The sequence below is a fragment of the Procambarus clarkii genome, chromosome 86 (genome assembly GCF_040958095.1).
Source record: "Procambarus clarkii isolate CNS0578487 chromosome 86, FALCON_Pclarkii_2.0, whole genome shotgun sequence".
In the NCBI taxonomy this organism is placed as follows: domain Eukaryota; kingdom Metazoa; phylum Arthropoda; class Malacostraca; order Decapoda; family Cambaridae; genus Procambarus; species Procambarus clarkii.
This window is the reverse complement of record NC_091235.1, coordinates 14,466,280-14,482,730: the sequence shown is the minus strand read 5'-3', so window position 1 is coordinate 14,482,730 and position 16,451 is coordinate 14,466,280. Positions and strand designations below refer to the sequence as shown.

At 49.0% G+C, this 16,451-nt stretch overlaps 2 protein-coding genes across 6 annotated transcripts in view; one reads left to right on the top strand and one right to left on the bottom strand.

Moving 5' to 3' along the window:
- Nucleotides 1-16,451, bottom strand: part of LOC123768447 (uncharacterized) — a 487,820-nt gene that overhangs the window by 375,891 nt on the left and 95,478 nt on the right. The window lies entirely within an intron of this gene.
- The window catches only part of LOC123768495 (zinc finger protein 609), a 129,587-nt gene that overhangs the window by 53,309 nt on the left and 59,827 nt on the right, over nt 1-16,451 (top strand). For 3 of the 5 annotated variants that reach the window (XM_045759134.2, XM_069317130.1, XM_045759107.2), the window contains exon 1: nt 1,105-1,692. The exons of the other annotated variants lie outside the window; for them this stretch is intronic. The gene's annotated coding sequence lies outside the window, so the exon portion shown is untranslated. Of the gene's footprint in view, nt 1-1,104; nt 1,693-16,451 lie in introns of those variants that run through there. 5 annotated transcript variants of the gene reach the window in all.

The window sequence follows — 16,451 nt, the reverse complement described above, 5'->3', positions numbered from 1 at the left end:
TCGCCCAAACCAATTTTCAGGCTTTGTCTACAGAATTTTACAAACGTTTAACTGTAGTTCAGCTTTGTCATGACATTACTGTGTTTTTGGTAGCTCCTTCCTAATAAAAAAGTGTGTGCAAAGCTGCAACATTCCATATTTGTATATATGAAGTTTTTGTGTGTATTGATACAAGTATATCAATCAAGTTTGGGTGTGTTCAATGTGGACTAGGCTACACTCTGGCTGTAACTCTTTCTGTATACTGGGGGCTGTGTATAGCTAGGGTGTATAGCTGTGTATAGTTAGGGTGTATAGCTGTGTATACCGTGGGAGTGGCCACTTGTGTGGTGTAGCCACAAGCCTCACACAAAGCAATAAGGTTATCCTGCTTTGGTTACACACACCTCTCCAGCCTGCTGCTGCTGCTAATAGCGGAGTATATGGACCTATTGGTAATTGTTAATTGATAATGCATTGTGGAGCAGCTGGTGAGGAGGGGACTGGCCGCTCAAGGCGGGTTTCCTCCTCACCAGTTTACTTGTGACTCAGAGAAAAACGTCTTGGGGTGGAGGTGCTACACTCCACCATGTTGTTGGTGCTAGCGGCATGCTAGCTGAGCCCTGCACCTTTAGGATGAGTTAGTGAGTGTGGTAGCCATGAGGCCGTCGACTCCAGCACCATCTAGGCCTACCAGATAACAATGGAGGCTGGTTGTAAATTAAGGAGATGGTGGTGGTTGGCAGGGCGGCGCCGACCTCCTCCTCCTCCTCACCACAAATACACGGCCTTATTTTCAGGCGTTACACAGGCAATAAATGCTTGCATGTGTAGCACAGTTGTAGAATATGGCATAGAGTAGCATAGACATTAGTGTATTGGCTGGCAAATATCGCCTGTGAATTAAAAAGAAGGCTTATGGGCGTATGGCCGCTGCCGGCAGCAGGCGCGCTCTCACACCGCCAACCTCACCATTCCTCCCTGTTTGTTCTCCCTCATCTACCGCCTCACGCCCACAACTGTCTCAGCCTCCGCTCGTGCACTTACGCCAGCGTTCGCCCTCCATCGAGGAATAAATAATTAGCATTTGTAGAGCGAAGATAAAAGTGATGAGAAGCTGTGAATGTGGCAGCGGGCGCGTGTGAGTTGGTCGGCAGTGACGAGGCGTCCAGAATCTTACCGACCGTCGAGCCGAGCGCATCCCCCGACGCTCCCGACCTGCCCTCGGGTTTTAACCATTTGGAAGGTGTTCGGGGCAGTTTAGAGTGGTGTGTGTGCGCCTGGAATACCGTAGGAGGGTTGTGTAGTGCATCTGCCGGGCTAGCCGAGGTGTGTGAGCCTGTACGGAGCCGCAACTTGGAACTTATTGTTGTTATTAGTTAATGTGAGTCGGCCGCAGTGTTGCCACGTCGCCCACACCCCAGGATATAATATATATAATGACGTCTACTTGTTTGGTGTAGTTGTAAGCCACATGGAATGCTGTTGTAGTGGTTAAAGTGATGAGTCTAGTGAGTGTGTCAGTGCTTGGATAACCAGTGTAGCAGTTGGAAGCCCCAGCAAGATATCACAAGGACCTCCCTCCTCCTCTCCCCCCCCCCAACCTCACGCCACTCCTTTGTCCCCGGCCATATTTAGGCTTGTGTATGAGGTGGTGGTGAGGTTGTGAGGCTCCACCACTCCTGCCTGGATTGCACGGACCATAGCCACACGGTAAGTTATCCTGCAGCTGTTATCACCGTGTGTGTGTGTGTGTGTGTGTGTGAGAGAGGGTGGGTGGCGAGGTGTGGCAACGCCGCCACCCGTTTTATCCACCCCCTATTTATTTCCATTAAAGTTTAGCGTGTTTGTCTTCATTTACTGCGGCAACACTGATTGTTTACTGCCCCTTCTCTCTCCCCCCTCTCTTCCCCCCCCCCCTCTCTCTCTCTCTTCTCCCCCTCTCTCTCTTCTCCCCCTCTCTCTCTTCTCCCCCTCTCTCTCTTCTCCCCCTCTCTCTCTTCTCCCCCTCTCTCTCTTCTCCCCCTCTCTCTCTCTCTCTCTCTCTCCCCTCTCTCTCTCTTCTCCCCCTCTCTCTTCTCCCCCTCTCTCTCTTCTCCCCCTCGCTCTCTTCTCCCCCTCTCTCTCTCTCCCCCTCTCTCTTCTCCCCCTCTCTCTCTCTTGGGTCGCTATGTGGGGAGAGGATGGAGGGGATAGGGGACGAGGTGGGGTGAGGGGTTGGGAGGATTGGTGAGGGGTAGGGGGGATGTGGGTTAGGGGGAAAGGAGGGGACAACACCCCCCCCATCCACGGGTAATACTCACTGTAATACTTAATGCTTGCCCCTCCCCCCTCCCACAAATCCCCCCACTCCCCCCCCCCTCCTGCATACATTCCTTTGTTGACGTGTGCTTGATGCACTCTCGTGTAAAATATTAATCACTGATGATAATATTGAGTGTGTGTGTGTGTGGGGGGGGGGGCAGGGGCGGGTGGTGCTCTTACTCACCTAGTTGCGGCTTGCTGGGGTTGGGCTTCGGCTCTTTGGTCCCCGCCTCTCAACCCCCATGGAACTGATGTACGGGTTCCTGAGCCTTTTGGGGTTCTATTATATCTGTATTTGGAACTGTGTATGGTGTCTGCCTCTACCATATCACGTCTAATGCGTTTCTTTTGTTAATTCCCCTGGAAGTGAAGAAATTATGTCTCTTGGGTGTTGTCAAGTTTCCAGCTGTCTCCCCCCTTGTTCGTGTACTACCCTTGCTAATTCCTCTTGAGAATTTTTGAGGTGGTAATGATTTCTCCCACAACATATGTTGGTCACCCTCGCATGTACCGCTGATGATATGTGGGCTTCAGGGGAGGCGTCTGGCGTGATATCAACCCCCCAGATCTTTCTCTGTTCCTGAAGGATTTCTTTTCCCAGTTGGTACCTTACCTACGGCTTCCTGCTCCCTACACCTCTTTTCATTACTTTGCATTTGCTCGAGTTAAGCTCTTGTTATACCCATTTGTTGGGCCATTCCTGCAATTTGTCCAGATCATTATCTAGTCTCTTGTTTGCCTTCTCTGTCTTAATTGATTTGCCATCTCTGCACCTATGTTGATGTCTTACAAAGTCCTTTCTCTCCAGATCTGCTACAAGCTTTTTTCTTGCGGTCTTCTCCAGAACTGCGATGATTTCAGGGCTCAACGTCCCCGCGGCCCGGTCCCAAAGGTTTAGTCCCTCCTGGCTGTTATCCTTTTTTTTATATATTGGCACTTCATTCACCGTTTCAATTCCAACTCCTCCTTTTCAGCTTCATTCAACTTCTTTCCAATTTTTTGGCATGTCTCCTGTTTCCAGTGATTTAATGGACACCACCGCGAGTGCTACAGCCTTAGTCAAGCCCCTATCTTGAGATGTTATCTCAAGATAACATCTAACCTCATCTCTTCCACCGCTGCCTGGTGTACGACCTGAGGTGGATAATCCTCTGCAGGTGTTCACGACCAGAGGCTGGTAATCCTGTGCAGGTGTGTACGACCAGAGGCTGGTAATCCTGTGCAGGTGTGTACGACCAGTGGCTGGTAATGCCAAAGTGCCCTTTTCCTAACCTACCAGAGGATCAAAATGAGAAAAGGACAGTATTGCATGTCCGCCTTGCTGACACGATGCTATGATAGCAGGCGTGCTGTCCGCCTTGCTGACACGATGCTATGATAGCAGGCAGGCTGTCCGCCTTGCTGACACGATGCTATGATAGCAGGCGGGCTGTCCGCCTTGCTGACACGATGCTATGGTAGCAGGCGGGCTGTCCGCCTTGCTGACACGATGCTATGATAGCAGGCGGGCTGTCCGCCTTGCTGACACGATGCTATGATAGCAGGCGGGCTGTCCGCCTTGCTGACACGATGCTATGGTAGCAGGCAGGCTGTCCGCCTTGCTGACACGATGCTATGATATCAGGCAGGCTGTCCGCCTTGCTGACACGATGCTATGATGTCAGCAAGGCTTACAGCCCGTCTGCTACGATGCTATGATAGCAGGCGGGCTGTCCGCCTTGCTGACACGATGTTATGATAGCAGGCGGGCTGTCCGCCTTGCTGACACGATGTTATGATAGGCGGGCTGTCCGCCTTGCTGACACGATGTTATGATAGCAGGCGGGCTGTCCGCCTTGCTGACACGATGTTATGATAGCAGGCGGGCTGTCCGCCTTGCTGACACGATGTTATGATAGCAGGCGGGCTGTCCGCCTTGCTGACACGATGTTATGATAGCAGGCGGGCTGTCCGCCTTGCTGACACGATGTTATGATAGCAGGCGGGCTGTCCGCCTTGCTGACACGATGTGTGGGTGTTGGCAGCTAAGCTAAGCTGGCTCCCTCTTGTCAGGGAGCTGTGAGTGTGTGAGAGGTTCTTCACATGTGTTTCACCATATATGGATGTCTATAGATGAATACTGTGTAGCATTCATATATACACACTCCGATGCTTCCCCGGTGGAAGCGGAAACAAATGGACAGTTTCTTTCACCCTGATGGCCCTGTTCACCTAGCAGTAAATAGGTACCTGGGAGTTAGACAGCTGTTGCGGGCTGCTTCCTGTGTGTGTGTGGGGGGGGGGGGGGAAGTTGATTGATTGACAGTTGAGAGGCGGGCCTATAAAGCCAGAGCTCAATCCCCACAAACACAACTAGATGAATACACGTATTTGATGTTCTGTGTAAGGTTATATATATATATATATATATATATATATATATATATATATATATATAATATAATAAATATAATATATATATATATATATATATATATATATATATATATATATTAAAATATATAATCTTGCAATAAATCTTGGGCCTCCCACCAGCTGTGGGAGTGGGGCGTCTCATCTTGGGCCATGGGCCACCAGCTGTGGGAGCGGGGCGTCTCATTTTGGAGTAATCTGTCTAACATTGGGTTCTCTAACATTGGGATGGTGTTCCACACCCTGATGACTTGGTGCTGTAGTCTGATGTTTAGTGGCTGTATGTTCAGGAGTTCATGGAGCTCCTGGATTGTCTGATCATATGGTGGATGGTGTTTTGCTGCTCTCCTTAGTGCCTTATTTTGCACGGCTTGTACTTCATGCATGTTAGTTTGCTCTAATGTGTGGTGGTACTGGGGGATATTCTACTAGAAAGCTTTCCAGTACCTGTTCTATTGATCGTGAGCCCCAGTATTCCGCATAATGGATTGGACGGTTGTCAAGGATAATGGGTTCCATTTTTTACTGCAATTTTTTTAATTTTTGTTTGTGTACTTATTGTACATTGCCATACACAGTTGTTAATGAATTCAATTGCTGCCTTGGTATTGTTGGCTAGTAGCGGCTTTAATGGTCCCGGTTGGCATATAATTTGGGTGACATCTTCAGCGTATGTGATGTATTCTCCATGTTGGGGTTGGGGTAGGTCAGCTGTATATGTTGAATAGAGTGGGGGAGAGGCAGCTTCCTTGTGGTACTCCACTTTTCAGTTCTATTACGTCACCCAAGTAGCTGCCAATATTGAGCCTTGCAGTCCTGTTGTCTATAAAGCTGCCGTGTACTCACCTTGTTCTGCTTGCGGGGCTTGAGCTCTGGATCTTTGGACACGCCTCTCAACTGTCAATCAATTGATTCCCCCCTTCCTCCGACCCCCAAGAAGCAGCCCGAAGTAGCTGTCTAACTCCCAGGTACCTATTTACTGCTAGGTGAATAGAGGCATCAGGGTGAAAGAAACTACCCATTTGTTTCCGCCATCGCCAGGGATCGATTCCCGGACTCTAGGACTACTAATCCCGAGCGCTGGCCATTCAGCCGTCAGGCCCCTCAGGCAGTGTTGGAATACCAGTGAGGGTTGTGACGATGTCTGGATAGCAATTTGTTGCATAGGTGAAGAGAGGCATAAGGTAAAGAGGAAACATGCTAAACAACTGGTGCAATTGTTGCCCGGGGGGGGGGGGTTCCCGATTGTGGGTCAAGAACGAATCCACCTGTGCTTCTGAGACCCTTATGGTGTAGATACACTGACTTTTGTTCTCTCATTTTCCTCTCTTCATTACCTTACACGTGTTGGTATTGAACTCCAGCAGCCATAACTTTGGCCTCTCCTGAAGTTTATCAAGGTCATCCTGTAACTTTCTGCACCCAGAGATTACATTCCGCATTAGCCTAGCGTCGTCAACAAACGTGACGTTCATTTCTCATAAATTAAGAACAGCAGGGGACCCAGGATCGACTCTTAGGGAATTCTACTTGGTACATTCCTCCAGCTCCAAGATCTTCTCTGACTCGAGACTGTCTTTCAGGTAGTCTTAGTCAGTTCAGTGTTATCTTGATGTTATCCTTTGTTGATTTCGGGGCTTAGCGTCCTCGCGGCCCGGTCCTCGACCAGGCCTCCTCTTTGTTGCACATTCCCAGGAAGCAGCTCGTAGCAGCTGTCTAACTCTCGGGTACCTATTTACTGCTAGGTAACAGGGACATCAGGGGTGAAAGAAACATTTTGCCCATTTGTCTCCACCTCCACCGGGGATCGAACCCGGAACCTCAGAACTATGAATCCGAAGCACTGTCTACTCAGCTGCCAGGCGCCATGTCTCTTCAGTTATCCCCCGCTTGTTTCTTCATCTTCAACACAAGCCGTTCCTGAGAACAGTATCAAATGCTTTTTGACACTGAAGCAGAATACAATATATACTGCATTCATTTTCCTGTTTTAGTTTAGGAATACAGTAGTGTGATAATGGTCGAGGTTCGGGTTGTTCCCATGGTTCTGGGTAGGCCTATTTTGCTGTAACTATAGACCAATTGCTGCGGGGCATGGAGCCTACGTTCAACAGAAAACTCTGTTCTTTAATTCAAAATATTTTTTAACGTTTATGCTTAGGCTACCGTCAGCTCTGTAATGTTTAGACAGCTGGTAATACTTGCAGCAAGTTATGAATTCTTCCTCTATACAGCTGGCTGTATATTATGTATATATGTGTATGACATGTATGAAGTAGTTTGGCTGGATATAAAGCCCACGGAGCTGCCACGTGGGTCAATAGGCCTTCAGGCCATGCTCCACCTAGGTAGACAGCTATGTTAGATCATGCTCTCACTAGGGGTGCATCAGGCCATGCTCCACCTTGTTAGACAGCCATGTTAGATCATGCTCTCACTAGGGGTGCATCAGGCCATGCTCCACCTTGTTAGACAGCCATGTTAGATCATGCTCTCACTAGGGGTGCATCAGGCCATGCTCCACCTAAGTAGACAGTTAGGTCCTGTTTACACCAACTTGTTCCCACACAATTAGGCTGTTATAGAAAAATTGAAAACCTTAATAGCGTAGGCTATTTGTTTTGTTAACGCAACTGAGCAGTTAATTCTTTAGCTCTTTGGTCCCGCCTCTCAACCGTCAATCTACTGGTGGATTATCTAACACGGGTGGTACACGAACAAGGGGACACAGGTGGAAACTGAGCACCCAAATGAGCCACAGAGACGTTAGAAAGAACTTTTTCAGTGTCAAGGAGTAATTAGCAAATGGAATGCACTAGGAAGTAATGTGGTGGAGGCTGACTCCAAACACAGTTTCAAGTGTAGATATATGATGGAGCTCAAGAAGCTCAGGAATCTGTACACCAGAAGATTGACAGTAGATTGACCAAAGAGCCAAAGCTCAACCCCCCATAAGCACAACTAAGGGATTACACACACACACACACACACACACGTTCACCGTATCGTGTGTGTGTGGGTGTGAGTGTGTGTTGGTGGTGGGCGTGAGTGTGGGTGGAGGAGCAAGAGGGTGGTGGCCGTGGGGTGTGGCCCCGTACCTACTCTCTCCCCCCCCCCCCCACAGTTCTCAGGAGGTCATGGCCAAGTTCATTACTCACCTGAACCTTTGTGTCCCGTCTTCCCCGGAAAGTTATTTCTCTCCCCCTCATTATGATATATATATAGATATAGATATAGATATATAAATAAAATATTGGACCTCACCTGGACCACGTGGAGGTGGGGTGCCTCTCTAATGTTTATCTATTTATATATCATTTTTTTAAACCCTTCCGTACACAAGAGGTCTAAGAATTGTAATTACTAAGTGATTACAAGTGTAGTTTTAACCGCTTCCTGCCTCAGGTCTGAACTTTGATTTCATTCTGATTTGAGATCAATTTTGTTGTGTAATCATCATAATTTGCTCATCATCATTGTGAAAGATAGCCTCTAGATAGCTTGAGTGTGTTTACTCTTTTGTTGCTGCTATTTGCTGATTTAGGCTATGAGAAATGGGTTCATCATAGCCTAATAGGTTATTTATGTCAGTTTAATTTCCGTCTGTTATAAAGGGGGCTTAGCAGGTTGTACCATGTTTTCTGGATTTTCATGGCACGTTGTACCATGTTTTTCTGGATTTTCATGGCACGTTGTACCATGTTTATGATTTCCAGGGAATCAGATTCTTTATCAGTTGGACGTTGATTAAGCTGCTAAGATTTTCATCTGGTGATTTTAATAAATATTAGAAGGCTCAGGTCTGTGCAAATGCTAAATTAACGGTAAGGGAGTTGTTAATGTACTGGTCAGGGTGTTTGTGGTCTGGTAGCCTAGCCTATATATGCTTGTGGTCTGGTAGTCTAGCCTATGTGTGTTTGTGGTCTGGTAGCCTAGCCTATATATGCTTGTGGTCTGGTAGTCTAGCCTATGTGTGTTTGTGGTCTGGTAGCCTAGCCTGTATGTTTGTGGTCTGGTAGTCTAGCCTATATGTGTTTGTGGTTTGGTAGCCTAGCCTATGTGTGTTTGTGGTCTGGTAGCCTAGCCTATACGTGTTAGTAGTCTGGTAGCCTAGCCTATGCGTGTTAGTGGTCTGGTAGCCTAGCCTATGCGTGTTAGTAGTCTGGTAGCCTAGTTACTGTGTAGTAGAGTCCTTGGAAACTGTTTCCGCTGATCTACGTCTCTACTCTCTTAATAGCATCTACTCGATATTAAAAGTATCAACACAAGACAACACGAAACAATGGGTATAAACTGGATAAGTTTAGATTTCGGAAAGACCTGGGTAAATACTGATTGGGTAACAGGGTTGTTGATTCGTGGAACCAGTTGCCGCGTGGTGGAGGTTGGGGGGGGGGTGTCCCCCTGATTGTTTCAAGCATGGGTTGGACATGTATATATGAGTGGGATTGGGTGGTTGTAAATAGGAGATGCCTCGTTTGGGCCAATAGGTCTTCTGCAGTTTCCTTAACATTCCCCCACGAGCAAGGGGATTAGAACCCCCTGGCCTTCCTCCCTCCCTCTCGCCCCCTTCCCTGGCGTTACCCTCCCCAAAGTGGCGGGAAAGTAGACTGGGGAATAGAGGGACTCGCGATTGACCGCATGGCCCTCCCTGCTAGCGGCGCCATCAGCTGGGTTTTGTTTACATTATTCAGGTCGGTTGGATTCCATGGACGAGCTTTTTGGTTGTGGTGTTTGTGGGTTTGGAGAACTTCGGGGGCTTGTTGTTTGTGGGTTGGCGCAACCATTTGGGCTAGACGGTAGACCGAGGGTCTCATTTCATGCAGCTCGGCGTTCAATCCCTGGCCGTCCAAGTGGTTGGGCACCATTCCTTTCCCTCCCGTCCAATCCCAAAATCCTTATTCTGGTCCCTTCCCAGTGCTATATAGTCGTAATGACTTGGTGCTATCTGGTGATAGTTCCCTTTTCGTGTTGGTTGGGTGGTTAAGGGGGTGTAAGCTTGAGCAAGATCAAGCGACAGATAGAAATGAACATCATAAATCATTGTAAGCATATTCATGGCCCCAAGATCATATAGAAGCAGCACATCTGAGAGGAGAGAGAATTCTCAGGGGAAAGCGCCAAGCCACTACGACTATACAACACTTGGAAGGGATGAGGATGAGGATAAGGACTTGGGATGGGACGAGGGACTTCCTCTGGGATAGTAGCAGCCTCCCCCCCCCCTCTGGGGCCCAAACTCTCGGCTAGGGAGCTACGGTCATTGAATTCATTATACGTTTTAGACTTTGTACAGGTTCGTAAGTGCTTGCGTAACTGCTTCATGAATCTGGCCCCCAGGATGCCTGGCCAGAGCCCGGGCCGTGGGGGGCAGTGATTCCCGGAACCCTCGCAAGGCAAGGTACAACAAGGAGAGGGGGGGGGAGGGGGAAAAGGGGGTGGTATTGTAGGAACTTGTTTGAGGGCGCAATGAAAGGATGTAATTGGAGGAGGGTTGGAGTGTGAAGTGTGTAATTAAGGTGTTCTGTTTAATGGCTGTAATACCGGGGTTGGCTGTTAGAACGGGTCTGCCCCGTCCGCTGTAACGGGGTATAACGGCTGCCTCTTGGGTGTACCTCTGTTGAACGGCTGCCTCCTGGGTGTACCACTGTTGAACGGCTGCCTCCTGGGTGTACCTCTGAACGGCTGCCTCCTGGGTGTACTCTGTTAAACGGCTGCCTCCTGGGTGTACCTCTGTTAAACGGCTGCCTCCTGGGTGTACCTCTGTTGAACGGCTAGTCTCCCCCTCACCCTAGTCTCCCCCTCACCCTAGTCTCCCCCTCGCCCTAGTCTCCCCCTCGCCCTAGTCTCCCCCTCGCCCTAGTCTCCCCCTCGCCCTAGACTTCCCTCCCAGGGAACACGGCCCCTTGTCTAATGGAGTTTACCCTCCTCCTGATGTAGCTCCACCATTTACTGCCTTCATTTTCCCTTTCTCCCTTTTCTCATTCCCCTCTCCTCTGTCCTTGCTTCCATTCCATCTCCCTTCCCTTCTACTCGTCTCCCCTCTCTTTCATTATTCCAATTTTATCTTCCTCTTGTGCTGTCTTTCCTGGTCCCCTTTCTCTCTCTTTCTCCCTTCTCTCTATCCCCTCTCTCTATCCACTCTATTTGCCCATGCCAACAGGCTCGTCCCGGAACTGAGAAGTATGAGCTACGAGGAAAGGCTAAAGGAGCTGAACCTCACGTCCCTCGAAAACAGAAGAGTAAGGAGAGACATGATAACCACCTATAAAATTCTCAGGGGAATTGACAGGGTGGACAAAGACAAACTCTTTAGCATGGGTGGAACACGAACAAGGGGACACAGGTGGAAACTTAGTACCCAGATGAGCCACAGAGACATTAGAAAGAATTTTTTTCAGTGTCAGAGTAGTTAATAAATGGAATGCATTAAGCAGTGATGTGATGGAGGCTGACTCCATACACAGTTTCAAATGTAGGTATGATAGAGCCCAGTAGGCTCAGGAATCTGTACACCAGTTGATTGACAGTTGAGAGGCGGGAGCAAAGAGCCAGAGCTCAACCCCCGCAAGCACAATTAGGTGAGTACTCTATCCTCTCTATCCACTCTATCCACTCTATCCACACTCTCTCTATCCCCTCTCCCCCCTCCTGAAGGTTCCTGGCCAGGGAGGCTGGACGCTGCTCGTTTGTCTCGTCTTAAACTTTTATTGAAGGTTTTGGTGTAGCTTCTATTCGAACATTGTAATTCTTTCCCTTGTTTCTCTTTTATGACTTTCTTCTCCAGCGCTGGAGGTTAAACTGTGCTGTTGTGTGTTGTGTTGTGGGCCAGCGGCGCTGGTGGTGGTGGTGGTTGGTCAGGCCAGACTTGGTCTCCACTTGTCTGGGCTCGTTAAGGCTACACAAAAGTCGTTCCTAAGGATTTACTGGCACAGTAGAGAGTTCTTTAACTTCCTAACAAATAGAACCCAGAGTGTAATAGTCAATACTAAAATCCGGATCAGCCACCGCTCCTAGTTCAATCCCCCAAGGTACCTACTTGTTCCGGTATTCTCATCCTCATGTCAGTTATGAACAAGGACGTTAGGACTTTCATGCGAGTAGACAGTGTAGAGAACACAGCAAACCTGCAGCGTGACATAAATCGGATCTTTCAACGGGCCTCACATCAGCCTAAATCGGGTCTTTCAACGGGTCTCACATCAACCTAAATCGGGCCTTTCAACGGGCCACACATCAACTTAAATAGGGTCTTTCAACGGGCCACACATCAACTTAAATAGGGTCTTTCAACGGGCCTCACATCAACTTATTCTCTTACAAATTACGTCTGAATTTGGCCGTTTGCCCGTATGGCTGAAATTGAAAAATAATTGAAAATAAATTTTGTATCTTGTCCTGGAAAACAGAAGAGTAAGGGGGAGACATGATCACCATCTAAACACTTCTCGGGGAAATTGACAGGATGGAACACGAACAAGGGAACAGAGGAAACCTAGTACCCAAATAAGCCACAGACATATTAGAAATAATTTGTCCAGTGTCAGAGTAGTTAACAAATGGAATGCAGTGATGTGGAGGAGGCTGACGCCATACACAGTTTCTAATGTGGGATTTCTGCAGGAGAGACAGCAGTCTCCCCTCTGCCCCCCCCCCCCCACGTCTCCCCTCGGCCCCCCCCTAACACGTCTCCCCCTTGCCCTGCGACGACGGACAGCGGTAGGGGTGAGAATTAAGGGGAAGCTGTTCATTAAGGTAGTGGTGTTACTGGTGGAAGGGGTCCCACGCAGGCTGTCTTGTCCTACCTGCAGCCCTCCTTGTCCCCCTCCCTCCTCTCCTGCTTCCTTCCCTCCCCTGGTGCTGGCTGGGGCCGGTGCCCCACTTCCCCCAGGGGCCAGAGCCCCCCGCCCCTGGGACCAATGCCCTCTCTCCGTGGACCAACAACCAAAGCCAGCACACGTAGACAGCGCCATTATAAATGACGCTGTTATATAATTTATAATGTTGGGCCATTATAAATGGCCCGACATGTTGCTGACAGACACACACAACTTCCCATAGAGTCCGACACTCAAGGTTACCACAACAGTAATCACCTGACTTACACAATAACCAAGCCTAATTATAGGATTATTTGTGCTCTGTACAGGTTTGTGAGCCCCTTGAGGGGTTGACAGTTGAGAGGCGGGTCGAAAGAGCCAGAGCTCAACCCCCCCCCCCCCGCACGCACAACTACGTGAATACAGCAACTTCAGTACCCTGGACTAACGCTACGCCTGACAGCTGAGTGGACAGAGCTTCGGATTCGTAGTCCTGAGGTTCCGGGTTCGATCCCCGGTGGAGGTGGAGACAGATGGGCAAAAAGTGTCTTTCACCCTAATGCCCCTGTTACTTATTAACAGTAAATAGGTACCTGAGAGTTAGGCAGCTGCTACGGGCTGCTTCTTGGAGATGTATAACAAATAGGAGGCCTGGTCGAGGACCGGGACGCGGGGACGCTAAGCCCCAAAATCATCTCAAGATACGTGCCGTGAAGAAAGGCAGCCTAAGAGTGGAATACTGGACCCCAAGAGGAGCAGCAGCACCGCCCTCCCTCCCCCAGCGCCAGGCGCACACTGAGCATCTCCCCCTCCACAATTATTGCTGTGGATACCACGGTTCTTATTGGCGGGGTTTGACGCAACTTTTGTTGTTGGCTGGTTGTGTCGAGACACACTTGAGGCCTTGTCTTAAAGTGCTTACTATGTGCGTCGGTATGTGACACTTTAAATGTGTTGCTTCCCCCTCCCCCCTGTCACCACCACCACTGTGACACCTACTGGGAGACACGATAACCACCTACAAAATTCTCAGGGGAATTGACAGTGTGGACAAAGACAAACTCTTCAGCACGGGTGGAACACGAACAAGGGGACACAGGTGGAAACTTAGTACCCAGATGAGCCACAGAGACGTTAGAAAGAATTTTTTCAGTGTCAGAGTAGTTCATAAATGGAATGCATTAGGAAGTGATGTGGTGGAGGCTGACTCCATACACAGTTTTAAATGTAGATATGATAGAGGCCAGTAGGCTCAGGAATCTGTACACCAGTTGATTGACAATTGAGAGGCGGGACCAAAGAGCGAGAGCTCAACCCCCGCAAGCACAACTAGGTGAGTACACTGCAGCTTTATAGACAACAGGACTGCAAGGCTCAATATTGGCAGCTACTTGGGTGACGTAATAGAACTGAAAAGTGGAATACCACAAGGAAGCTGCCTCTCCCCCCCCCACTATTCAACATATATACAGCTGACCTACCCCAACCCCAACATGGAGAATACATCACATACGCTGACGATGTCACCCAAATAATATGCCAACCGGGACCATCAAATCCGCTACTAGCCGACAAGACCAAGGCAGCAATTGAACTCGTAAACAACTTTGAGAAGCAATGGAAAATTAGCACCAAGAAACAAAAAGTTTCAGATAATACACATTGCGAAAAGAAACCCGGACCCCATCATCCTTAACAACTATCCGATCCAATATGCGGAGGTAGGCAGAATACTGGGACTTATGATAATAGAACAGGGATACAAATTTATATAAGGGACCGACTAAGCAAAGTCAAAGCAGCGTTAGGAAAACTGAGGAGATTCCGAAGCCTCAGTACTAACATTCAGATCAACCTATACAAAGCTCTAGTTCGGCCGCATCTAGAGTATCCCCCAGTACCACTACACACCTTAAAGAAAACTAACATGCACAAAATAAGGCACTAAGGAGAGCAGCAAAACACCGTCCACCATATGATCAGACAATTCAGGAGCTCTATGAACTCCTGAACATACAGCCACTAAACATCAGACTGCAGCACCAAGCCATCAGGGTGTGGAACACTATCCCAATGTTAGAGGACCCAATGTTAAAGATTACTCCAAGATGAGACGCCCTGCTCCCACAGCTGGTGGCCCAAGATGAGACGCCCCACTCCCACAGCTGGTGGCCCAAGAGCCTCGATTTACTAGATGAAAACCCCGCCCCCACAATACATAATTCCCAGATGAAATAGTTATGCCCCATAAGGGGCATAACTGGCCGACCCCTCGCAGTGTTCAAGAGAGATTTATCAACATCAGAGGCCCGAGACTGTTTAACACGCTTCTACTACACATAAGGGGCATAACTGGCCGACCCCTCACAGTGTTCAAGACAGAACTTGATAAACACCTCCAAAGGTTACCTGATCAACCAGACTGTGCAGTCGTACGTTAGGCTGCCAGCAGCTATATCAACAGCATGGTTGACCAGTCCAGCAATTAGGAGGCCTGGTCGAGGACTGGGTCGCAGGGACGCTAAGCCCCGAAACCATCTCAAGGTAACCTTAAGCTAACCGCCACTCTCCCCTTCCGTCTGGGGTGGGGAACTGAGAGGACTTCTGAGAGGAAAGTTCTCCATTTCTTGGATTGGGGGGGATGGGGAAGCAGGGGGGGGGGCAGATATCATTAAATGAATACAAATACATAACATAAATAACATAAATACATGGAAGATAATGGAGGGCCACGTGCCAACTTTGCACAATATACTGGAGCAATAGATTCGGAAGGAAATGCAGAATAGAACCAGTGAGGAGTAGAGGTGCCATAGGCACAATCAGAGAACACTGAACATCAGAGGACCACAGCTGCTCAACACCCTCCCAGCAAGCATTAGAAATATTGCCGGAACTAAAGTGGATGTATTCAAGATGAACTTAAATAAGTTCTTGCAAGAAGTGCCGGACCAACCAGGCTGTAGTGAATATGTGGGCCTGCGGGCCGCTCCAAGCAACAGCAGTCCAAGTTGGCCCCAAGTCGGTCCTAGCTACCTTTTTACCGACAGGTGCACATGAGCGACCAACACTCGTCAACCTCCTGCCAGCAAATATTTCTGCAACAAATGTTGAAGTATGCAAAAGAGAACAGAAAAGGTTGGCCGAGAGCGTGGGGGGGGGGGGGGGGTTGCTAGAGGACATACTGTGAGAGTGGGAATGTTGTCATCGATCACAGGTGAGCCACAATGGTGTTGGTGGAACAGGTTCCCGAGGAACACCACAGCACCTCCTCCAGTCTACTCAGTCTTAACTCTTTTCCGTGATTGTGTGGTGGTCTCGTCTCAGGCTTCAGTACAGCTGCAGGCGCCGTTTATGGCGTTCCTTTTAGCATTTCTGCAAGTTAGGTCCGGCTAGGAACGAGTCGATCCATTGTTTAGGTCTGTAGACCGCAGTCCAGCAGACCTGGTCAGAGACCGAGCTGCTGCGACACCATCCTTCGAACCGGATCAAGATAACTTGCTTGTTGGTTTCTACTGTCTCTTTCTCTATGCTCGGTTCATTGTGTCCTGGCTTATTGCATACTCATTCCCATCCGTTTCCTGCACGCAGCCTCAGCGTAATACAAGTGAGTAGGTGGCCCAGTGTGGCTGGGGTGGTGGGGGGGGGGGTGGCCCAGTGTGGCTGGGGTGGTGGGGGGTGGCCCAGTGTGGCTGGGGTGGTGGGGGGTGGCCCAGTGTGGCAGGAGTCGCTCAGTCTGGCTGGAGGAGCTGTGAACCCGATACTGCCGTGTTTATACATTATAATGACAACTAAGTTTAGAGTTTTGGTGAAAAAAGTAGGTTTTACTGTGAGAATCATAATCCTGAGAGAGGGAGAGGAAGGGAGAGAGGGGAGAGAGCGAGCGCGGACACTGGGAGTGTGTACCCATAGTGTAGCAGAAGAGAGGTATTGATT